Here is a 26,239-nt window from a genome sequence, read left to right as displayed (position 1 = left end):
TCTCAGGTTTAATTTCAAATATAGTAAACATCAAAAAGATATAACCTACAAGGAAGAACACATACTGTGAAGCTGACCAGTCCTGGATGTGAACTCCAGCACTGCCACTTTAGCCATCACCAGCAGTGTGATCGTGAGCAAACTACCTAACTTTTCCGAGCCTCAGTCTCCTCTAAACCCAGGCTCATTCATGATAGTCGCTGCCACACAGGATTATCGTGAGTGTCAGAGATAATGTTGGTGCCTAGCAAAGACAGTGCCTGGGATCCACTGGGTGATCAATATGGTAGCTCCTATTAATTTATTAATATTCCTCCTCAATTCTAAGGCACCATCAACTTATTGCCAGCTTAGTAAGAAAAAAAACCCCTACTACACTAAATGTACACTGTGGTTAAAAGATGCATTTCAATTTCAGAAAGATCTTTTAAAATATTAAATTTATCTCAAACACCAATATTGGTTTTCCCAACCCAAGGCATGCAAGGCATCTGAAACTTATCCTTAGGTTACGCCAAGGAGACACGATATCTGGAAATTTCATGATCAGTTAACACGTATATTATTTTTTTTAATGTCAGGGTGAGGTTTTTGGGGTTTTGCGGGGGGGGGGATGGAGTGAGGGGGTGTCCTTTAAATAAAGTTTACTTAAAACTTCAAACTGGGTGAGTTTGCTCAGACACAATCAGCCAGACAAACTAAAAATATCCTGAAGGCCAGGTCTGATCAAGTTCCCAGCACTTACTCAGAAACTGGCTTTGGTTCTGTAGAGCCTGTCCGCCCTTTTCCGCTCTGCCTCAGACCCCTTTATACGCAACAATGTCTGGAGGCCTAGAAGTTTAGATCGTTAGACAATTAGGCCTCCTAACAATTTGCATCCTTAGCATGCTCACGCTCAAAGAATGAAAATATTTTGAGCAAATGAGACTAGCAGGGAAACTTATCAGCAATAGATATAAACACTGCATCAGCTCAAGTCGATTCTAGTCTAGTCAATTTGGTCCGGTCAGTTTCTCACATCTGCTTTCCCAAGGACCCAAACATAAGCAGTTAAAAATTCTTGGTGAATGCTGTCTGTCGAAAGTTAAATTCTTTTGCTATTCCCAGCTTGTGATCATTTAAAAGGAATTTTCCAAAGCAAGGTCTAATATTAGACTCAAAATGAAGTTTCCATTCCACTGAGGCGCTATTCTCACCAAAGTAACTACCGCATAATCAGATTGTCTTGGAGCAATTCGTTTAAATGCAGATGGACATACTTGAAATACCAGCTCAGCAGCACCAACAGATCTGACTGGAAAGAGCCTTACTCTCGGAGAAATTATTCATGTAAGGTAGGATTCTGAGATTGAAAATTATTGAGTTTCCTTCCAAGCTCACTTGTTCCCTTTCACACCCCCACCTCCAATGTTGAAACTTCTTCATCTGCCCCAGAGCCACATATTTTTAGCTTTGGAATTCCTGGTGAGAAGTCTTGTTTTTTGAACCTTCTTCCCACTAAGCAGTACAAAAAAAAAAATGATACCCCTCTTCCCTAATCATGCTTTTGGAGGACAACGATACAAGGTACCTCTTCCCCCACTTAACCATTCGCTGCAGGGAGTTCAGTCTTTGGCCTCATCCATGGAGCAATCAAAAAGAAAATGTAAACCTGTCAATACAGAAATTTTAAAAACTGAGCTCAAACAGCATCCTTTTGAACCTGAGTGTTGGAGGCATTAAGCCAGGATTGAAAGCAGCAAAGCAATTTTGGGGAAACTAATAAAAGGCATTTATAAACCAAAAACTAGAATTTTTTTGGATTCTTAACCTCCAAAGAATGAAAACACAGCAATCAGCACAATATGTAATTATAGGCATTAAGTAGCACTAAAACTTTTAAATATACATGGATCAAATAAACTTGATTAACTATATACAGAATAAAGCAGACATTAGGGCTTGGAGACAGCCCTTTTTTGCTAGCTGTAAGAGGTCTTGCAGTATTCATGTCATTTCCAACTGTCCTGAACTTTATACCCATAGCCTCTCTTCACGTAGTCTGGTCCTAGATCACTAAGGGATCACTAAGTCAGACCTAAGAGAATCTGTGCAGGCCTCTCTTCAGAGTACAGGGCTCTATCAATATATTTCTATTCAAATTCAGTATCATAAGCAAGTTATTATGAAATAATCACCTAGATTTTAACTGCTACGTGCTCAAAACAGGGCACTTGCACAGATGAAATTACAAGAACATGTCTTCATTGTGAGGTATGCTAAGTAAAATCATCTACACAGTAAAACTGGGATCGAATTTCTGCCTCTGCCTGCTTTCACTGCTCCCTAAATCAAAGTATTGCCTATTCTCTCTGGAGAATCAGCCCAGAATGGTAGCAGGTTGCCACACTCCCATTTTTTAACCTTACCACGACGCTAGGCTCGAATTCTGAATGACAGATATCATTTGTATTTTGATAGAAATAATTAGCTAGATAGTGATTAGGCTGGCAAAGGGTACCTTAACTGCCTGATGAAAATATGGACTCGTTGGCTATCATACAAGTTTGATGTCAATCAAGGGAAATGGAACAGTAGACAGAGTAAGTGAAATAGCTAAGGAGGAAAGCCAAGAGGGTAGATGAAGTAGAATGGAATTAGGAACAAGTCGACACAGCTGCACTAATAACAAGTGACAGGCGGTAGTCCAAGAGACCTAACAATGCAAGCGCAAGGCAGACAGAGTCTTAAATGCCACTCGAACAGCAGGAGGAAAACAAACAGAAGATTCAGCCATGAGAAGCTAAAGCCAAACGTCTTATATCTGCGATGGCTGCCGTGTCACACCACTGTAGGGGCACAGAATGCAAGGCCTAATGGTTCGCCTGAGGTTGTGCAGTGTCGTGGCCCCTCACTTAAAGAAGGGTAGGGCAAATGACGCGTTTGATATGCCTTTGTTTTTAAACATTTCCCAGTTTATCTAACAAAAGAATTATAATAACTCAGTAAGTAAGAATTAATAGGGGCTTCCCTGGTGGCGCAGCGGTTGAGAGTCCGCCTGCCGATGCAGGGGATATGGGTTCGTGCCCCGGTCCGGGAAGATCCCACGTGCCGCGGAGCGGCTGGGCCCGTGAGCCATGGCCGCTGAGCCTGCGCTCCGCAACGGGAGAGGCCACAACAGTGAGAGGCCCGCGTACCGCAAAAAAAAAAAAAGAAAGAAAAGAAAAGAATTAATAAAGTTCCTTAGAGTGAGTTCTATGACAGGGGTCCCCAACCCGCGGGCCGAGGACAGGTACCGGGCCGCACGGCAGGAGGTGAGTGGCGAGCGAACAAAACTTCATCTGCCGCTCCCCATCGCTCGCATTACCGCCTGAACCACCCCCCCATCCCGCACCCCCGTCCGTGGAAAAACTGTCTTCCGCGGAACCGGTCCCTGGTGCCAAAAAGGTTGGGGACCGCTGTTCTATGGAACTAGTGATAAAAGAAAGAAATGCTCTGTAAATCAGAATTCAGGGCCCCCATCACTAAAACAAAACGGGATGGAGGATAGATTTGAATGGCCATACTTAAGATCTCCCAAGGAAACCAGTTTGCATATTAGTCATCAAGGAAGTCAATACACTTTAAATAGCATTAGAGTTAGATTTAGTCTGACTTACAAAAAGTGAACAAACTGATCAATGAGCTAATGTTTATGAACATAATTTATAATCCAGAAAACACAATGCTATGTATGTATCAATGAACTATAGTCACACAAATCCATTCATTCACTCAGTAAACATTTACTGAATGCCTACTATGTGCCAGGCTCATACCTCAGGGAACAAAACAAAGCTCTGGCTTTCAAGGAACATTCTAGCAGGGGAGACAGACACTAAGGGAAAGAGATAGTATGAAAGCATGTCAGATTGTATAAAATGTGCTGTGGAGAACAAAAAAGCAGGGGCCGAATTATTTAATTTAGGCTGGCCAAGGGAAAGGGGACATTGAGCTGAAGGTCGTTAAACAGCCAAATGAAGTAAGTAAGGGGCTGGGGAAGATGTTTCAGGTGGAGGGAACAATGGGGCGCTGAAGAGGGGAGGCCTGGCGTGCTTGAGGAAAAGCAAGGACGCTGGTGTGGCTGGAACAGAGTGAGCAGGAGAGGAAGAATCAAAGATGGGGGTGGGGGCGGGCAGCAGGGGTGGTGGGCAGTGGGCAGATCATGTCACCATCACAAGGACTTTAGCTTTTACTCGGAGATGGGAAGTCCCTGGAGGGTTCTGAGCTGAAGAGTGACTTGATCTGTATTGTTTTGAAAGGATCACTGACTGCTGTGGTGAGAAAAGTCCTGGCCGCTGGTGGGAGAAAGATGCAGCGGGAAAGCCAGAGCCGGGAAAAAGGAAACCCAATCAAGAAGTTATTTCATGACTTTCTTTTTTCTTAAATTCCATATATATGTGTTAGCATATGGTATTTGTCTCTCTCTTTCTGACTTCACTCTGTATGACAGACTCTAGGTCCATCCACCTCATTACAAATAGCTTAATTTCATTTCTTTTTATGGCTGAGTAATATTCCATTGTATATATGTGCCACATCTTCTTTATCCATTCATCCGATGATGGGCACTTAGGTTGCTTCCATGTCCTGGCTATTGTAAACAGAGCTGCAATGAACATTTTGGTACATGACTCTTTTTGAATTATAACTGATTCACTTTGTTATAAAGCAGAAACTAACACACCATTGTAAAGCAATTATACCCCAATAAAGATGGAAGGGAGGGAGGGAGGGAGGGAGGGAGGGAGGGAGGGAGGGAGGAAGGGAGGAAGGGAGGAAGGGAGGAAGGGAGGAAGGGAGGGAGGGAGGGAGGGAGGGAGGAAGGGAGGGAGGGAGGGAGGGAGGGAGGGAGGGAGGGAGGGAGGGAGGGAGGAAGGAAGGAAGGAAGGAAGGAAGGAAGGAAGGAAGGAAGGAAGGAAGGAAGGAAGGAAGGAAGGAAGGAAGGAAGGAAGGAAGGAAGGAAGGAAGGGAGTTATTTCAGCAATCCCAGTGAGAGGAGAGAGTGACCGGAACCAGATGCTAACAGTGGAGGGGATGAGAAGTACTTAGATTCCAGGTATATATTTTAGAAGGAGCCAACAGGTTTTGCTGATGGACTGAATGTAGGTGGGAGAGAAGGAGACAAGCCAAGGTTGACTCTAAGGTTTTGGGGCCTGAGCCGTGGAAAGGATAGAGTTGCCAAGAAGGACTGTGGGAGGTACACGTCTGGAAGGAAAAAATCAATTCAGTTTTAGACAGGTTAAGTTCAAGATGCCTACTAGACATCCTAGTGGAAATGTCAAACAGGCAGTTACATAGCTACGTCAGAACTCGAGAAAGAGAGAGCGAGCGAGACATGTGGGTTACAGATGAAGAGTGAGAACCCCCAGAGAAGAGAGGCTAGTGAAGCCAGACACTGGAGGAGATCACCGAGAGAGAGGGTGTGGGCAGAGAAAAGATCCCAGCACTGAGCCTGGGGCAGGCCAATGTCTCATAGGGCAGGAAGTGGAGATACAGCCAAAAAGGAGATTGAGAAGGAGGGGCCGGTGGAGTGAGCAGAGAATAGAGAGAACAGTGTTTTGGAAGCCAAACTTTTTAAAAACCACTTCAAGAAGCAGAAAAGAGTCAAAAGTATATGTGGTCAAAAGGTTGTGAAAGATGATTCTGGAGACAAAAGATGCTCAAGATAAGAAAGGTCATAGATGAAGAATCCAAAGATGATCATCTCAGTGCCATCCACTGTGATTTCTAGAACAGCCCTTCCTACTTCTAACAGGGACACACACTGCCCTGCTTCTGCCAGGGAGCCTTCACCGGAGAGAAAAAGGCCTGTGTCTTTAGACAGAGTCTGGTTTGTCCTCCCCCAAATAACACCACTTCTGAATACCCACTTCTGGAAATGATGCCATTAGATCTCCAATCACCCAGGCTTAAAACTCTAAATCACCTTTGCCTCTTCTCTCCATTTCTCCCCACCTTTTTTTTTTTTTTTTCCCTTTTTAACGAAGACTGAATGAGTGGATGGATACCTACATGCAATAATGTGTATAAAATGCACGGTTCAGGGACCTCCCCGGTGGTCCAGCGGTTAAGACTCCACGCTTCCAATGTAGGGGGTGTGGGTTTGATCCCTGGTCAGGGAGCTAAGATCTCACATGCCTTTCGGCCAAAAACCCAAAACATAAAACAGAAGCCAAATTGTAACAAATTCAATGAAGACTTTTAAAAAAATTGGTCCACATCAAAAAAAAAAAAGAAAGAAAGAAAATGCATAGTTCAAGGAGTAGTTACAGAACTACCACCCAGGAGGGACTAGAGGGGACTTCAGGGGTATGGGAGGCAGGGGCAGGAAGGCGCCAGAGCGCGACAGGAGAAGCAGCTAAGTCGGATAAGCAGACGTAAGCAGGTTCCGAGGGGAATACAGGCCTGCCTGTGGCCTCCCAGGTAGGACCTTTCGGCAACCCCTTCTGTGTTAATAGCAGGTCCCCATAAAACAGATGACCTGGTGGTCCAGCAGCATATTATCTCATGATGACTCAGTGGCAATACAACCTCAGAAAAGGGGAAGCAATGCTCCTACTACATTGAGCCATATGTGGAATAGTGTGTTCAGGTCTGGGTCTTGCATTTTGTAAGAGGCAAACTGAGGCGAGAGCTACCAAGATCTCGTAAGATGTATACGCAGTGGCACACGAGGAGGAAATGAAGGCCAGAGACATTGAGCTAGACGAGAAACCTGGGCAGGGATGAGGCAGGACAGCAGCCTTCAAATCTCTGAAACGTAAGTAACCATTTGGTTCTTGTGGCCCCTCCTCAGCTGACAACGCTGCCCGTGTACTCGAACCTCATTTACCACAAGGTTAGTTGTTTCCCTGCTTAGATCATAAACTCCTTGACCACAGGGACCTCTGTGTTATTCATCTTTGTCTTACTCTTCATCCGCAGGCCCCACCAAGCCTAGCATAATAACCTAACACTCCTACATACACAAAGGTAATACTTACTAAACCGCAACACAATCATATCATCCTATTACTCAAAAAGTGCTCACTTCCCATCCACAGCTAAATTTAAAAGAAAACGTCTTCGAGTGGGGTTCAAAGGCCATCATCCTCCTCTTATGCTCTCATTGTCCCGGCCAATCAAATGACTTGATTTTGTCCAATCATAACCTCCATGGTTTTCCTCATCCCCACAGAAGAGGTAAGAAGGAGCCTCTCCTCAGGGGAAGTGATCAGCGATCACAGGAGCCCGACCCTTGCACACACAGCCCTAACACAGCCCCGCCTCAGCTACACCTGGGCCCGGGGAGTGCCTGGGTCTCTACACCCACATTACTCTTAACAGTAGATAGGTCCTTACCCTATCCATCGCCCTCTCAGTTCAACAGGTGCAAAATCAAAAGAAAAAGAAACCCTGAATAACAAGCTATAGTACACAAAAGCAGCTATTTTCTCACAGATTTCTGTAATGAATACATGGATGAATTCTTACACATGCCTTGCAGATCTTCTACTGACTCATACGGTGATAGATCTAGTATTATGACATGAGTACAATGGTAAAGTTTGCTTAAGGAGAAGCAACACGATTTCATTCAGGGAGCTATCACCTTGCTATTTCTGTCCTGTTTAAAGCTAAAAAAAAAACCCCACAACCTTCATGTTTTTTAAGTACTTATTTTACCTCACCATCCCAGCCACAGCTAAGTGCATTTTTTCCAACTGAATTTTCCCACCATAAAATACACCAGAAAAATGTGACACAGATCTTAAAATAGTCCTGTATAAATAATTCAGGAGTATATCTATAGAAGCACTTGCTGTATATAGAAATACACTGGTTTTAAGTGATGATAACTGTTGCTATTCCAGGAGACAAAAGCCCTCTTTTATCAGAAGTTTTACTACTTCTAAAAATTCCAGTGGCCACCAGCTAAGTGGCTGACCAGATCTCCCTAGCAGGACAGCTTCTCAGCTCCAGGTATGTGGGGTTCCTCAGTCATCGACACTCCCAGTTAGGTCACATCTGCCAGGAGGTTTACTAGGGTGGAATATGGAATCATGGTTTCCTAAAAAATAATCTAATTTTGGGGGGTGAGGGTAGGAGTTTTTGATGCAGACAGTATTTCTTAATAGGGCCGTTTCCTGGGTAGAACCCGAATTTATCTACTAATTTAGATTATAACCGCTTTCAGGGAAATTCGTTGACCAAGCTCTGAAAGTAAGAAGGGCAATCATTCACGGAGGTGCTCAGCCTCTAAGGGACTTAAAAAAAACAGAAGCAAAGCCTATGCCTTCCCTGAAGGTTGACTGCAGAGACCTGGGCACAGAGCAGGGAGCCCCCAGGAGTCGGAGCACCTAGGTTGAGTTTACTAGGGCCCAGTCTCAATGCTGCTCCCTGGAGGTTACCTCTCTGATTGTCCCAGGCTTCCTTCTATTTGCTATAAATACCTGTTTCTTAACATTAAACTAAGTTTGGTCCCACCTGCCCATTCTTAACTGTAGTTTCTTATTCTGTATCCCTAAAATAGAAATACCTGAGGGACTTCCTTGGTGGTCCAGTGGCTAAGACGCCATGCTCCCAATGCAGGGGGCCCGGGTTCGATCCCTGGTCAGGGAACCAGATCCCGAATGCCGCGACTAAAAAAAAAAAAAGGTCCCGCACGAAGCAACGAAGATCCCGCGTGTCGCAACTAAGACCTGGCACAGCCAAATAAATAAATAAATATTTTAAAAAAAAAGAAATACCTGAAAGAGAAAAACATTAGGTTGAACATATCTTTTAAGACAATCAATGTTTAAAAGAATTATGTTTGTAGATATCTTTAGAATGTTACTATTATTTTTGACTGGTTGAATTTCACTTCTCCATAAATATCTCTGATGCAGTAAGATTAGAAACATACACTGAGAAAATCCAATCCACGTGGTTCTCAGATTTTGACAGCTGTATCCATGGAGATTTGGGGAAGGTGTGGCTGCCTTCAAGGACATCAGCATTTACATCTGGAAAAGTTCCTGAAATACATGAAAACTACAGATAGCTGCCCGGCACCTCAGAGGCACGCAAATATTCACTAAATGAGCGAATCCACACACTTATCTGAATCCTTCGAAAGTAGTTTTACCTTCAGTCTATACAACTTTCCAGGCTAAAATAGTATTTGTCCTACAGCTAACTACCTCCTGCACATTTCTAGAAGTTTCCTCTAGACCTATGTTTTAGGTTACGTCTGGCCTTATTTTTTGAGGTAGTAAATCACATCTTTTCTCGGTCATCATTATTACAGAGTGAAGACTCCGTCTTTTACAGTATGCTCAATATTTCATCTAAGAATTTAAGCTTCTATGTTGTGTTTAATATAAAAATGTTTTGTAAAAAATCATCTATCACCTACAATTTTCCCATCAGGCATACTTTCATCCACTCAAATATATATTGAGTATGTAGTTTATTCGAGCATAGGGCTAAGATATATACATGTCTACCTCCTTAAGAAAACATGACTATTTTTAAAAGACAGATTAGAAAAAGATTAATCATATTATAAAAGGACTGCCTTATGAAATGGATCATTTTTAATAGAATTTTATTTTGAAATAACTGTGCATTCTTATGCCGTTGTAAGAAATAACAGAAAGGTCTCATGTGTTTTCACCCAAGATTCCACATACTTTTGGGAGCATCTTGCAAAACCAAATTGTGTGACAGCACACCTTAACCAGTACACTGACATCAACACACTAACGTACAGAACATTTCCATCACCACAAGGACCCCTCCCGTTGCCCTTTTACAGCCACACTCCCTTCCCTTTCCAACCCCCAGAACAAACCATGTTAATAGCTTCTCTGGTAAAGTAAGTGCTTAGTTTTCCACTGACAGTGGCTCTTAAGCTTTAGCTTTTAAGTGTAAACAAATATTTTAAAACTCACAAAATGGTGATCAGTAGGAAAACATTTTTCAGTCAACAAAAACCTGTTTTACATGCAACTTCTGAAAACTCAAGAGTGGGCTTCAGTCCTCACAAGATTAACTAACCAGGCTCCCCTGGTTGAGGCACACAGCAGGCAGTTCTACAACTGTGAATGCTCAGATGGGACTGCTTATAAAAAGCAGCAGAGATACCAGCCCTGATTTAATAAATGTCTGCAGAAGCACCTCTGCGGCAGTATTTTCCAGGCAGCTCCTCTGGCTTCTCTGAATGTGATGGATTTTTGATGTGTCAACTTGGATAGGTAACAGCCCTCAGTAATTCAATTAAACGTGAATCTAGGTGCTGCTAGGATGGGATTTTGCAGATGTAGTTAAAGTCCCTAATGGGTCGACTTTAAGGGTAGCTATCCTGGGTGGGACGGGCTCAATCTACTGAAGGCCTTAAAAGCAGGGTGAAGGCTTTCAGAGAGAGAGGAGACGTTCCACCTGTCGAAAGCTGCTGCAGACCACACCCGTGGGGTTTCCACCTGCTCATGACCTTCCCTCCCTCATGGCCTGCCTTACAAACTCTGTACTTTCTCTTAGACGGCCTCTGCAATTACATAAGCTTGCCCCTTTTAAGAAAATTCCTTAATGAATGTGGTATCTGTCTTCTACTGGTTCTGCTTGTTGAACCATGACTGACCTACTCAGGATCCACACCACAAAGGGATTCAGAAGGCAGATACCAAAGGAAAACTAGGATTAGGGAATTCCCTGGCAGTCCAGCGGTTGGGACTCTACACTCTCACTGCCCAGGGCGCAGATTCAATCTCTGGTTGGGGAACTAAGATCCCTCAAGCCACGTGGCGTGGCCAAAAAGAAAAACCAGGATTAGACTAGGATTAGACTAAGTAATATTTCCCAAACCCAAGACCATGGGTGACTGATTGTCTAGGAAGACAAACTAATATTATGTAGTAATATATGCACTAAATTCCAGAGAGACCTGCTGAATGAACTTCCTGGTAGAAATAGCAAGGAAACTAAATTTTCAGAACAAAAAATTAACCTAGACTAAACTGCGATTGTATTTAAAGACAAGAAGCCAAATCATTTACTTACTAAACCATCCACGTGGATTATCCTATTAAGGACAGCCCTGTGGTCCTCCCACCTAACCCAGGATTCCAGGCCACAAATAATAGATGGCCTCACATTCCCACACCACCACCAGCTGTTCATTCTCTTTTGCTTGTTCTTCAGTCTTGCTGCCAGATACGTTAGCCAGAAACCCAAAGTGAGGCAATTAATAGAAGATTCCAGTCACTATGTGACTTGCTTAATGGCCTGTCCAAATGATTTGTGAGAAAAATCTTATGAACCAACAGGATAGAAACTGAAGAGTTTTTTCCATTATTCTCCTCTCCCAGAGTATTTAAAGACTTGGATTTTCCCATCTTTTGGGGAAATATTTTCTTATAAATAGTGAGGCATGCCGGGCATCTCCACTTCATCTTTTTTCGTGGTCTGTACCACTCACTGTACACTCACTGGAATGTTTTCCTAGTAAATGATCAGCAATGGAAAACGTGGCTAAGACAAAGGATGGCTTTCAGGCTGAGATGATGGGAACCTTCCCATCTTTCCCAAGAGATAAGTAGTTCTATAAAACTGCGGGGCTTATTTTAGAACCAATGAGTCTATTTCTGTCTTTCCTTTAGACTTGTAGCTTTCATAAGGATGATAAATAAGGACTGACCATCTTAGTGAGGTAACAGCCCAAAATATTAGTAATTGCCCAACAAACCCAGTAAAAGGAGATTCAAAAAAGGGAAATATACTTCCATTGCTAAGGTAAGGCCAACTATCAGTGTTTTAATTTTATGATTTGCTCTTCTGTTCCTTCCTTGGGTCTTAGTCTTTGGATCAGTAACATTTAGAACTTTGCTTTGCAGTCCAAAACTCTTAACATCAACTGAACTAATTTCTTGGATGATTTCTACAACACAAGGAGGCAAGATCGGTAATTAGACAAAGCAGACATAAAAACATGGTTCTCTTGTTATACAGTGAATAAAAATTACCTAAGTCCATGGATATGGTAGCAGAAAGTTCTAAAAACTTGGAAGAAAAGGGCTACAGTTCTTAGCAGGAGAGAGAGTGAGGAGTTGTCAGGAAAGCTGCAGGTTACTTTGAGACAGTCGTCCCAAATGCATTACAGGAACTGTAAAAATCTGCCACAGAAGGAACGATGATCCACAGTCAGAAAGTTACTGCAGCTTAAACAGGAAACCCTTCTTGTTCAGGACTGTCATAGCCACAGTTTGCAAAAAGTGCAGCTATTGATTAATGCAATGTAGTGTCAGTTAGATGTACATTCCTGAGGTCTTTTATCTGTTGTAGCTTTGTCTTTTTCTTTTCATTACATCAGGTATATTGCCCTATAAATTGTGGTAGTCGTACCAGGAATAAAAACTTAAGGAATTTCTAACTTTTCAAAAAAAAAAAAATTACCTAAGTCCAGATGACGTGCCAAAAGACACTACAGACGAAACCACCCCTTACAACATTTGCTTTAGGAGTAGGCATTTTAAGGAGAGAGGTGAGGTCATCTCTTCTTTTAAAACCTGCTTAAAGGGAAAACTAAAGGCTGGTTTTATTAAGGAAAACCTTATCCCCTTTTCTTACTAAAGTCTCCTCTTTTCAGAAGTCCTTCCTGATGACCTCGAGTTGTAATGAGGAAATGGAATTGCTATTTTAAATTATTATACAATTAATATAAGTTAATAGTTATGTATTATCATATAGTTAATAATCACATGATATGAGGGGAAAGGGCTATCAAAATGATCAAAATATCACTGAGTCCTGGAGTTGCAGGGAAAAATGAAAAGTCATCTAGTTCAAATTCTCATCCAGTGCATTAATCCCATCTGCAAATTTTGAGCAAATAATAAACTTGAAAAAATATAAAGGGAGCAAAAATAATGAGTATTTTTCTTGCTGACCTGAGATAATAGAAGTCCTAGCATTTTACTCTTCTTTTTCCTGTCCCTAGAAACCTCAAGCACTTCGTCACCACAGAAGAGAAAAAATGATACATCAGGGCTTCCCTGGTGGTGCAGTGGTTGAGAGTCCACCTGCCGATACAGGGGACACGGGTTCATGCCCCAGTCTGGGAAGATCCCACATGCCGCGGAGTGGCTGGGCCCATGAGCCATGGCCGCTGAGCCTATGCGTCCGGAGCCTGTGCTCCGCAACGGGAGAGTCCACAACAGTGAGAGGCCCGCGTACCGCAAAAAAAAAAAAAAAAAAGATACATCAGATGACTTTAAAAACCAAACATTTTCTGTTTAAAATTCCTTCACAATTCCTTCTCACCACTCCCATTATCTATCTTTCCTCCCAGTATCTCTTAAAAATGTGTCAGAGACAAAAGAAAGAAGTTTTTGTATTTCTTTTTTTTAATTAATTAATTTGGCTGTGCCTGGTCTTAGTTGCAGCATGCGTGATCTTTGATCTTCATTGTGGCATGTGGAATCTTTAGTTGCGGCATGAGGGATCTTTAGTTGCAGCATGCTAACTCTTAGTTGCAGCATATGGGATCTAGTTCCCCGACCAGGGATCAAACCCGGGCCCCCTGCATTGGGAGCACAGAGTCTTAACCACTGGACCACCAGGGAAGTCCCAGGTTTTTGTATTTCTATAAGGAAAAACATCCATCAGTAGAGAAGCCTGGTTGAATAAGTTCTCGTAAATCCATACAATGGAATACTATGCAGCCATTAAAACAGGATCAAAGTAGATCTCCCTAAATTGTTACGAAAAGTTACCCAAAATAGATTAAGGAAAAAAAAAACTGGAATATTTTACATAGTATGATCCTATTTGTATAAATTGTATATGTATAGGAAAATTCTGGCAAGCAATAGTTGGTTAGCAGATGTTTGGTCCCATCCAAAATGTCTGTAAGATATCCTTGATATTCAGTCTTGTCCAAAACCATTTGGCATGGACCAAATATTCTCAGGACGTTTTGGACAGGACCAAACGTTCTACAGGGGAAACAGCTAACAGTAGCATGTTGACTGAAATTTGTAACCATCAAAAGTTTGTGTCCTACAAACAATAATTCTGATAAAGTCTATTTTGTGTGATTGTCATCAAAAAGTAAAAAAGAATGGAGATTTATAACCACATGCACTACATTATTGTACATAATTCTAACGAGAGAATGTTTGACTAGGAATGAATGAGAACAGAATCCTCTGTCAACATTAGATGCCCCCTAAGCACCGCTTCAAAATCCTCTCGGTCCCATTGCTCACCCCCTTTCACCCCTTCCACCGCCGCAGTGACCAGTTCCACACAGGCTCAGATCAGCTTCATGCCCGTATGACCAGTGCAAACAGACATCATCTCATATACAGCTCACGGCCCAGCTCACTGCATCTCTCACTTCTGCCTTGGGACTCCTCCTAAACGGAGAAGGAAATAATGCCCATGGGAAAATACGTCCCCCTCTGTATTCAAGCACCATTCTGAGAGCATCTCACAAGGCTCCTTTAAAAGTCCTAGGTAGGGGACTTCCCTGGTGGTCCAGTGGCTAAGCCTCCGTACTCCCAATGCAGGGGGCCAGGGTTTGATCCCAGGTCAGGGAACCAGATCCCACATGCCGCAAGTAAGAGTTCACATGCTTCAACTAAAGATCCCGTGTGCTGCAACTAAAGATCCTGCATGCCACAACTAAAAGATCCCGTGTGCCACGACTAAAAGATCCCGAGTGCAACAACTAAGACCCGGCGCAGCCAAATAAATACATAAATATTTTCAAAAATAGAAGTCCTAGGTAGGAAAGAACACCTGTTGCCTGTAGCCGAAGTTAACACACTATCACATCCTTGAATTTTCTTCCCTTCCTTCCCATTTCACTTCCCTTGTCCTGAACTCCTGCTCCCTGGGATCCTATTCCAAATAAACGTCCCAGCACACAAGCCTTTGTATCAGGCCAATGTTCAGGCTAAGACGCCATCAGAAGTTTTTCTACTGACCAGTTTCTGGCTTTGTACATTTCATCCTCTTCTGTTTCCATGATACCAATGTGTCTTAACACCTCTGGCACTGGTATCTCAATACAATGCTGGTTTTGTACCTTTGTGTCACAATACCAGGTGAGCTGGCACCGTGGAGGAGTATCTCTCGAGGTCATTCCTACACTGGGATGGCTAGCAATAACTATACATTGAAGTGACTGCAAACCCAAACTAAATGTATCCTCAGCTCAACCTCCCCACAGCTAGATTCCAAAAAACGCCTGGGACCATTCCAACATTAGAGACAAAGAGTGAAAGAGGGTAATTAAAAATGCCAAGAGAGAAATTTTGATCAATTGTAGTTAAAATATCTGGATTTTGCAAATTTTACAAAAACACATGACCATGTAAATAAACACATCTGGCTAGGGCCCATGCATGTGAGAAGCATTTAAGTTTAAGGTTAATTAGTTTTATGGTAAATCTGCTTTTCACTACATACTAATCAAGTAAATGTAACAAAAGTAGACAGAACACAAAGACTGAAAAGGATCAAATCTATATACTACCACCATCCCCAGTCTAATCTTCTCTCCTAAACTTCAGAGATAAAAATATTCCAATTGCCTACTTGATCCTCTTCACTTGTCCTATGAGCATCTCAAGTTCAACACGCCCCAAACTAAATCTATCATCTTCTTTACCAAACTTGTTCCTTCACTTCCATTCCTCTTTCTGACTAATGGTACCAGAATATATCAAGTGTGAAACTGTGGGAGTCATCTTAGATTCCTCCTTTTTCTCTAGTTTCACCCTGCTATGGCAAACTGGTTATATACTGTGTTAAGCTGTTGAGTTGTAAATTTAAGACCACCTCCTAAATATCTATTGGATCGCTCCCATATTCCGAGGCATCCCCAACACCAGCTCACCTTAGTTACAAGCCCTCAATATTTCTCTTCTGGACTTCCCTGGTAGCGCAGTGGTTGAGAATCAGCATGCCAATGCAGGGGACACGGGTTCCAGCCCTGGTCCGGGAAGATCCCACATGCCGTGGAGCAACTAAGCCCGTGCACCACAACTACTGAGCCTGCGCTCTAGAGCCCGCGAGCCACAACTAGAGCCCATGTGCCACAACTACTGAAGCCCTTGCGCCTAGAGCCCGTGCTCCGCAACAAGAGAAGCCACCGCAATGAGAAGCCCGCGCACCACAATAAACAGCAGCCCCTGCTCACCGCAACTAGAGAAAGCCCATGTGCAGCAACGAAGACCCAACACGGCCAAAAATAAAAAATATAAGTAAATAAATTTATACAAAAATATATATATATTTCTCTTCTGAACTGCAATAACCTTCTAACTTCTCTTTCTAACTTTAATGTAATCTCCCAAAGCCACCTCCCTGATGCCATAGTAATCTTTCTTAAAAGCAAATCTGAACGTGTTATTCTACTGCTTAACATTCTTTAATGGCTTCCCATTGCATTTGGGATAGTTTAAACACTTCAGTATGGCCTACAAAGCTATCATGACATGATCCCTAGCTCTTTCTCTAGCCTACATCTCCTACATCTTTGGTCATTCAATGTCAGAGAACACTTTCTGTCACTCTCCTGTGCTATTTTACGGTTCCCTCTGCCAAGAACACCTTCCTTCCCTTGGCTCCTTTACTCTGATTCTCCTTCAAGGACACAATTCAACTATCGACTCATCCTTGAAGTCTTCCTAACCTCACCTATGCCAATTGGGTTTGATGTCCTGTCTCAGCACTTCCATAGAGCCTTCATTAGCTCCACCAGACGATTTATTATCCTGTATTATAATATTCTCTCTCCTGTACTATATTGTGAGATTCTTGAAGGCAAGAGTTCTCCTTTATACCTAAAGCCTCATAAGCTAGCAAGGTGCCAGGTATATAATTCTGTCAATAAACGCTGAATAAATAGCTCAAATTAATCATAAGAAAATGAGAAGGGGGATGAAGATTAGGGGGAAAAAAACAGTATTATCTCTGCAAGCTCTTGTCATAAGAGGAGATTGTTTTTCTTCCTGGGACACAATGCAGTAAATGAGGCCAATCAGTGACTGCCAGTTGATTGTAATTTTTAGCAACAGTTTCCCAGAAGAGTGACCAATTGTTCTTACCTAATCTAAGGCCTGGTGCATAAAAGACTCTCATTTCCTATTTAATTTAATTTTACTGATTTTATTATTTCAGCTCCTATTGGCACCAAATTCTAGAAAAGTTACAATAGAGTTTGTCCCCAGATGAAGCCAGCTTGAAAAACAAGTACAAATCAAACCCTGTGCTCCTTCCTGTTAGGCTTGAGAATATCTTCAAAGAATTTTCATTGTCTTCTTAAATATACAACATGAATTCAGCCTGGAAACCGAGACTCAAATATTGAAATATGATGGTTTGTCAAGTTAAAAAAAAAAGAGAGAGAGAGAGAGAAAGAAATGAAATTAGCTTAGTAAATGAATGAATGTTCAAAAGAAGTCAACATTCATTTGCTTACACAAAGATTCTTCAAACACCTTTTGAGGTATCTGCCCCTCGGTCAAAATGACAAGATGTCTTAAGCTTTCTGGGAGTAGGTACAACTGCCTGATAAGAACATCACCTTGGTTCCTGACAACATTCAGAAAAACCTAGGTCATCCTTGGTCACTAATCCCTCACCTAAAAAGTCAGTTTCAGAGCTCAAATATGTGTGCTGGGACCCCAGAGAATCATGTCAGTGACTAAGGGCTTAAACTAGAATTAGATCTGGGTTTGGATCCTTTGGTTCTGCTACACACTAGCTGTGTAACCAAAGACAAGTCAATTACCCTCTCTTGGCCTCTCACTTTAATCATCTGTGAAATAGAGATAAAAATCCCAAGTTTCCATGAAAATTGAATGAAAAAGTTTAGAATTTAACACAGTACCTGGCTTATAGCACGTATGCAATAAACGATAATGATTATATTCTTGATGAACTTTCTCCTGGTTCCGGAAGCTAATAATCATCTCAAATGAAGATGTATAATACTATTAATATCTATAGAAATAGGAACTTGGGATCACTGGGAATATTCAGCTACAAGCTGCTTGTTTTAAAATAGAGGCTATGGGCTTCTATGAAAAGGGTAATTTACATCACCTGAGCATTCAATCCTATGCAGGCTTAGTTTTAAAGTTCTTCAGCATAGCAACCCCACAAATTGTTCACTCTGTTTCTCAAAACCAAAACTTCGCAGCTGGGTGGATTCAAATGGGTTATGGAGATTGTCCTCCCTCCCCTCTCACCTCTAGAAGTAGTTGCTCCCGCTTACTGGATGAGGCAGTGGGGAGGGCGGCCCATGAAGGAAGCTTGTACAGCCACTGCCTTTGTCATATTTCCTCTGTGAAGAAACAGAAGACTTCAGTTCCTGGGATTGGTTAAGCTCTAGAATAGAGAACTAAGGAACTACTTTGTATTCTCCTAGAAATCTCATCTCTCTTTGTGCATAGCGCCATTGCAGCAGAACTGTTACACATTTTTGCATCTTGATCAGGAAACTGGAAATGATCATAATGAACACAGGTAGCCTACCATACACCATAAATTGAAGGAAGCTGGCACAGAGCAGAGAAAGACTCAAAGACTGAGGGAACGTGAAGAGGAAAAGCCAGTGAAAGAATAAATTATATACAACAACCATGCCAACCCCGACGTTTGCAAAAACACTGTGACGATTACTATGTTTAAGATCAGAATTGACTTGAGGTCAATATGGTCTCCTCTGGTGCTGGTCATGGATTCATTCAATAAATATTTTTATTGAGCACTCACTACATGCTAGGCACTGTCCTAAGCATGAGGGATTAAAACAAACACATAAAAATAAGATTAGTCTTCACAGTCAAGGAACTAAGAGCCTAGTGTGAAAGACAAGTAAAATTATAACATCGTAGACTCTCTCAAGGGACTTCCATGTGGCAACTTGCTGGTTAACTGACACACCCAATCTCCCTGTGAAACACACCAACTGAGGCCCGCAGCACACTGAAAGCTTCTGGCTAGTAAAACTACTACTCTGCACACTGTACTCACATAGAGTAAACAGAATGTTTACTAAGAATTGGTTATTTTTGTTCCCAAACCTATTTATGACATCTGCACTTGATGCTGCAATTTAAATATTATAGAAACTCATGACAATAAAAAGAAATTCCTGTTTCTATGGAAACTATAATGAATCCTCTGGAAAGAATGAATCCTCTGGAAAGAATCAGTAAAAGCCAAGTTGCTTTAAAAAACAAAAAACAGGGGCTTCCCTGGTGGCACAGTGGTTGAGAGTCTGCCTGTTAATGCAGGGGACGCGGGTTCGAGCCCTGGTCCGGGAAGATCCCGCATGCCGCGGAGCGGCTGGGCCCGTGAGCCAGAACTGCTGAGCCTGTGCGTCTGGAGCCTGTGCTGCGCAGCGGGAGAGGCCGCAATAGTGAGAGGCCCGCGCACCGCAATGAGGAGTGGCCCCCGCTTGCCACAACTAGAGAAAGCCCTCGCACAGAAACGAAGACCCAACACAGCCCTAAATAAATAAATAAATAAATAAAAATAAAAAATAAAAAACCCTCAAAACAAACGTATGGATACCAAGGGGGAAAGAGGGGGGGACAGGATGAATTGGGAGATTAGGATTGACATATATATGGTACTATGTATAAAACAGATAACAAATGAGAACCTACTGTATAGCACAGGGAACTCGGTGCTCTGTGGTGACCTAAATGGGAAGGAAATCCAAAAAAGAGGGGATATATGTATACATATGGCTGACTCACTTTGCTGTACAGCAGAAACTGACACAGCAGTGTAAAGCAACTATACTCCAATTAAAAAACAAACCAAAAAAACACCTCAAAAACTTATACTGAATTAGGAGTGGGCAAGGGAATCACGAAAAGTGAGGAAAAAAATCTTTAATGATTCTGCACTTTGTATTGTTTGTTCAAAAATCCTTTGTATGGTTTATTCCACTTAAAAAGAAAACTCAAACTTAGAGAATTGAGAGAAGGTATAATAGAGATGTTAGATGGTCTCCTTCAACCATTACAGGGAACACAAATCAGCCCACATTCAAAGGAAAAGCAATACTATTTTCCAGTGCCTGTTGAAAACTGATTCAGGCAAAGAACATAAATGGCTGCTAAACATTAACGGAAAGGTTGATGGAGAAAATAATTTTCATGTGGTACCAAAGTATCACTCCATGAATTACCACGATGATCCGTGGAAGGGGGAAACATCTTTACAGTGGAGACGATTGATAGTTGCCACCTTAGTCAAGTGATTCAACATTATTAACAGTGAACAACCAGACTGTGTGCCACCTGATGTGATGTGCTGTGAAGTACAGTTCATCCTCTATATTCTTGCCAAAAGTGTTTAAGAATTTGGATCTAATTTCCAGTGTATAGGTAATACAGGAGATCAGAGAAATTAAATGATAATAATGAGAAAACAATCATAGAAACGCAAAATGTAGAATACTCTACCGAAGAACTAGCTTGGTTTCTTTAAAAAGTCAATACCATTATTGGGGCTTCCCTGGTGGCGCAGTGGTTGAGAGTCCGCCTGCCGATGCAGGGGACGCAGGTTCGTGCCCCGGTCCGGGAAGATCCCACATGCCGCGGAGCGGCTGGGCCCGTGAGCCATGGCCGCTGAGCCTGCGCGTCCGGAGCCTGTGCTCCGCAACGGGAGAGGCCACAACAGTGAGAGGCCCGCGTACCGCAAAAAAATAAAAAGTCAATACCATTATTAATTCTGTTTGGTATGATTATGACACCAGTTTGGTTACGTAAGAATATGTCTTTTTTTTTTAAGAGTTGAAAGGGGTAAAATGACATGTCTTGAATTTGTTTTTAAAATAGAAGCAAAGAAAAAAGATAAGTGAAGCAAATATGGCAAAATGTTGATAATTATTGAACCAATGACTATATTGGGGTTAATTGCCTATTTTTACTATTTCTGTATATACGTTCGAAACATAAAGAGTAGAAAACACTCAACATCATGAAAAAACTGAGGGGGGGGATTATTCTAGCTTAAAAGAGACATAACAACCAAATGCAATGCACAAACCTTGACTGAATCCATGTTAGAAAAAAACAATTCTAAATGACATTTGGGGAAAATAACAATTAGAAAATCCGAATATAGACTGGGTAGTAAATGACTTGGGGGAACAATGAATTTCTTAGTGATAATGGAATGAGGATGATGTACGAGAAGTAATGCTGAACATTTCAGGGTCAACTGTCATGATGTCGGCAATTTACTTTGAAATGGTTAAAAAAACATTAAGAACTATCAAATCTAGGAGATAGGTATATGAATATTCATTATACCAGTTTTTAACTTCTCTGTATTTTTGAACATTTTCATAATCAAAAGTTTTAAGTTTTTCAAAGGGTTGCAAATGCTTTTTTCAAAATAATATATTTAAGATATGTATATAATTTTTTAAATTCCATATTTCAGTTAACTTTGTTATTTAGTGAACCAACTAAAAGGTAAGAGGGGAGAGGATCCACACGTGGGGTGCTGATACATACATGTATAACAACCAGCTCTCTGGGGAAAACAGCCCTGGCATGTAGCATTCGCTAGTTTCCAGGGTATGAATATTCTTACCACAACTGATTCCAAATTACCAACACGATGTCACTGAACAAAGAGTTGGGAAGAGATGAGCACGATTGGTCTTTCCAGCCAGTAACAGCCAGTTCCAACACCACTGAATCCAGATCATAACAGAAGGATACCAGCCATAACAGGAGAGAGGGAGAAGATGGTTTACAGAAAACAAAGCAGCAAGGTCATCAGCCCACAAGGGGCAAGGCGGGGGAGGAGACAGAGGTGTGAACACAGAAGACAACGTATTAAATTATATACAAATATTCAGCGTGATGCTTGGTATACAGGAATCACTAACTTACTAAGCACCTCCTACTATTATTACACTACTATTTTCTAACCTGATGCATAATCTAAAAGGTCATCTCATCTTTTTAAGACGTCATATGGTGGTTGCTTCTACGGAGGAGAACTGGATGGCTGGGCAACTTGTAGTCAGGAATGGGAGGAAGCTACTTTATTGCTTTGAGCCTTTTCAATTTTGAAAAATGTGAATGTATTACTTATTCAAAATATAAATGAAATTGAAATCGATAAATTTTAGGACATGGGTCTCTTGAAAGAGCTCTTCTCTCACCTTAAGTCCCTAGCCTGATATGCATGCAGTTATGCATTCATCCCCATCATTCCTAATGTAAGAATTTAAAAATCAACAACCACAACCAATAAGAAAAGTTCCAAATCATCATGCCCAGCTGACATGGTAGAAACTGCAGTTTAACAGGTCTATTTATATGTGGAAAAGTTAGAATCTTGGCTGCCTCAGTACCCATGATAAGATTCACATGAAATCTTCAATAACTCAGAATGCCACATTTCACTCCAAAATACATTCACTCAACAAATATTTACTGAGTGCCTTCTATGTCTTTGGGTCTGGGAACACACATGAATAGAATTCTCTCTCCAACTCTAAGGCGTTCTAACTTGGCTTTGCAGAGTTTCCTTTACTAGGAATTTATCTAATCTTGGGCAACTATCTTTAAGCCAAAATTACTATTTATATATATGAACAGTAGAAACAATTCTTACTTAAAGGAACCAATATTTTCTCATAAATTTGATGGAAAATACATTTTGTTACATGAATCCTGTCTTGAAACCATAAATTAGAGGTGTATTCTTCTAGGGGGAAAAGGCCATAGAAAAAGGAGCACGTAAACATGATTCTTAGATGATTAGCAGTGGTGAGTCCAACTCTCTGTAGGACTCCGTGCCTCCACGGGCAGGAGTCAAGTGAAGTAGCAGAAGTCAAGATGGAATTGCAATCCTAGGAGTAAAATAATCCCCCTGAAGGCCTCCTCCATCATCAAGGTCAAGTGGGAGCCCCAGAACTCTGTTTCTGGCAAAACCACTCCCCGGTCTCCCCTTCAATACCTGCAGCCTCTCCACCAATGTCTGTCTTGGGATCATTGACTAATTTCATCATGCCCTTTACGCCGCTCACAAGAAGCCCAGGACTCCAAGGCCATCCCTTATTTTTTGCCAGCCTCAAGTGGTTTCCTCTCATGCATGCATTCAATAGCACTCTGCTGAAGACTCAGGAGATCTGTGGAGCTCTCTCTTCTCCGATATTCTCTGAATTCCAGTCTCTTTCACCTCCCTGAATTCTCAACTCCGCCTCCTCAACTCAGGGAGACTGCCAGGTTCTGTTTAGGTTGCCCCTCCTTGTACCGCGACCTCCATCCAGGTAGAAAGCTGGGGCAATCATAAGGGCTCACCTTATCTCAAGGATCATTTTCCTGCACTGCCTGCTGTCCAATGTCTGAAAACCACTATTTCAATATACTTTGTACAGCTTTCTGCTTGTTTAAGGAAGGAGGGTAAATCTGGTCCCTGTTACTCCACACAGGCACAAATGGAAGTCTCTTTTCCATTTAATGTTTATTTTCCATCCTAACTTAGTCACTTTCTTCCACGGTCACTCCCTTGACCTTGTCATTCACAATTACTGCAATCCCTCATTATCTCAATTCCGAACGTCTACTCTCCAACCACCATCTCCTATTATTTTTTTTTTTTTTAGGACACTCCTGCTAATACCCCAATTCCAACAATCCTTTGCCTTACTTTCAATCCGTTGTTTCCACCACCCTTACTTGTCCTCTTTCCCCTCCTAATCTAGCTCTACTTCATTCCATTGTCAATCATTTTAATTAGACCCTCAACTCCCTGGCCCCTCTCCATCTTATTTGCTTGGCTAAACAACAACCCGGGTTAAATTCAACTCATTATCTAAGAAATAGTACGTATTTTATGTTTTAACTTATTTATTGTCTTCTATTCCACTAGAAGGACAGCTCTATGAAGGCAAGGATTCTCATTTTCTTCGTTTACTGCTGTATTCCCAAAGCTGAAAACAGTCCCCAATAAATGGATGATACTCAATTATTTCTTGACTGGTTTAAATAATAAAATCCAATGCTCAACATAAGTATTCAAATGAAAACACTAAAAGTGAAATGTATCATTATTTCTAGAATATCAAACTGCTTCTTGCTGTAAGAGACATCATTAAAAAAAGCAGATAATGTGTATATACTTCCGGCCCTATTTTTTTTTTTTTTTACAACCTCTCTTTAATGATTTTTTTGTAATGTTATATACATGGTTCTGACAAGATGTCAAACTAGAGTGGGCTCCCAACAGAATCCTGGAGATCCCAGAGACAGGTTAATAAAACTGTCACACTAATATAAAAGCTGTGAGAAAAACCTCAGGCAACAGAGAGCAGCCAGGTTTCAGCTGGGAGGAGAGGCCCATGCTAGGCTCTGAGCAGGTAGCACGGAGGAGACCAGGAAGAGAGAGGTTTCTTTACCTGTGTTTCTTTCTCTATGTTGCTCCTGCTTTCTTGGCCCCCACTGCTCATAGCACTCTCCTGCCCAGTTGGCTCTACCAGCAGTATTAGGGTGGCATGCTCAAGTGGGCTGGGCTGGGGAACAGTTAAACATACGTACAAGCAACTGCAAAGCCCTAAGTGTATCTTCCTCTTCCTACCCTCCTTCCCAGCCGGAGTAACATGAGGACTATCGTCAGAGAAAGCTCTCAGAAGCACGAGCCAGTGCCTCTGTTTTTGCTTGGGAGTCCAGGGATCCATCAACAGATGACATGGTTAAAGAGCCAGAAAAAATGGATTCATAGAGAAGACAGATGAGCTCATCTTAGGGACACAACTGCTATAGAGAAAAACAAAATTAAAGCACCTATATCAGCCAACATCAAGCTAATGGATCAGTATGGAAAATAAATTAGTAACTATCTTCAAAGAGGGACCATAACTGGAAACATGCAGTAAGAACAGGAAGTTTTAAAATAAGAACTAGAGTTAATGGTATGAAAAATTAAGAGCCAAGATAATAAAGAACCCAATAGCTGGGCTGAAGAGCCAAAGATCAGGTTAAGAAACTCTCCTAGAATATATTAGGGAGGGGAAAAAAGGATGGAAAAAAGAAACATCAAGAGGTAGAGAACAGAAGTGGAAGCATCAATATACCTATGTCATGAGGCCCAGAGGAAAGGGAGGAGGAAAAATCAGAAGGAGAAAATATTTGAACAAGAAAAAACTGAGGGTTCCCAAATTTAGAAAAAGATGTAAGACCTCGGACTGAAAAAAACCCATAAAAAGGGAAAAGAAGAGGGGGAAAAATTTAAAACTAGTCACAGTATAATGAAATGAAAGAACAACAAAAGAAAAAAATTACTAAAGTTGGGCTTCCCTGGTGGCGCAGTGGTTGAGAGTCTGCCTGCCGATGCAGGGGACACGGGTTAGTGCCCTGGTCCAGGAAGATCCCACATGCTGCGGAGCGGCTGGGCCCGTGAGCCATGGCCACTGAGCCTGCGCGTCTGGAGCCTGTGCTCCGCAACGGGAGAGGCCACAACAGTGAGAGGCCCGCGTACCGCCAAAAAAAAAAAAAAAAAAAAAAAAAAACTAAAGTTTAGCAGAGAAGTAAATCGAATCACGTTGACTCCAGAATTCTCAAAAGCAACACTGGTTTTAAGAAGTCAACGGAGTGATAGGTTCAAAGGGATGAGGAAAAAAAATTCAAACTTAAAAATAAGAAATACATATTCTGGAATACACTATAAAAATGGGAAAGGTAAGTAAATAACTTATCAAGTTTATTACTGTCTAAATAAGGTACAAAACAAAAAGTAAACCCATAGCAATTCCAGAACTAAAATTCTTTAAAAATCAAAGCACTTTGGAGGGGGCCCGGTAGGGGGGGGGGTGTAGGGACTGAAGGGTATAGAGAGGAAGATGAAAACTTCTAAGATACTAGTATTTTTTTGAAGTGTGTGTGTGGGGAATACACACATTTAAAGGTTTAAAATAGGGAAAGATTTTCAATAGGAACAAACACCAGTATATATATTATCAAAATAAGAGTTAAGGACAACTACCAAAACAATAAAACTAGAATGTATAACTTTCAAACAGAAGGACTATTAAATTTAGCCAATAGATGGTAGGAAGAAGACAGCAAAAATAAGCAAACAGAAAACATGAAATAAAATAGCTTAAAAAGTCAAAATACAGAAATATTTCATGATCGATATAAATGGGTTTAGCTCACTGACATTCACAGAATAACTTTTTAAAAGATGCAGGTAATATATGCTC

The 26,239-nt window shown here is 41.5% G+C and overlaps 1 protein-coding gene across 3 annotated transcripts in view; it reads right to left on the bottom strand.

Moving 5' to 3' along the window:
- The window catches only part of CNNM2 (cyclin and CBS domain divalent metal cation transport mediator 2), a gene marked incomplete at its 5' end in the record, with an annotated part of 139,199 nt that overhangs the window by 26,484 nt on the left and 86,476 nt on the right, over positions 1-26,239 (bottom strand). The window contains 2 exons of one of the 3 annotated variants that reach the window (XR_014297887.1): positions 17,263-17,337; positions 18,246-18,340. The exons of the other annotated variants lie outside the window; for them this stretch is intronic. Of the gene's footprint in view, positions 1-17,262; positions 17,338-18,245; positions 18,341-26,239 lie in introns of those variants that run through there. 3 annotated transcript variants of the gene reach the window in all.

Source organism: Grampus griseus, assembly GCF_964374135.1.
Source record: "Grampus griseus genome assembly, chromosome: 16".
Taxonomy (NCBI): domain Eukaryota; kingdom Metazoa; phylum Chordata; class Mammalia; order Artiodactyla; family Delphinidae; genus Grampus; species Grampus griseus.
This window is presented reverse-complemented; position numbering and strand designations above follow the sequence as displayed.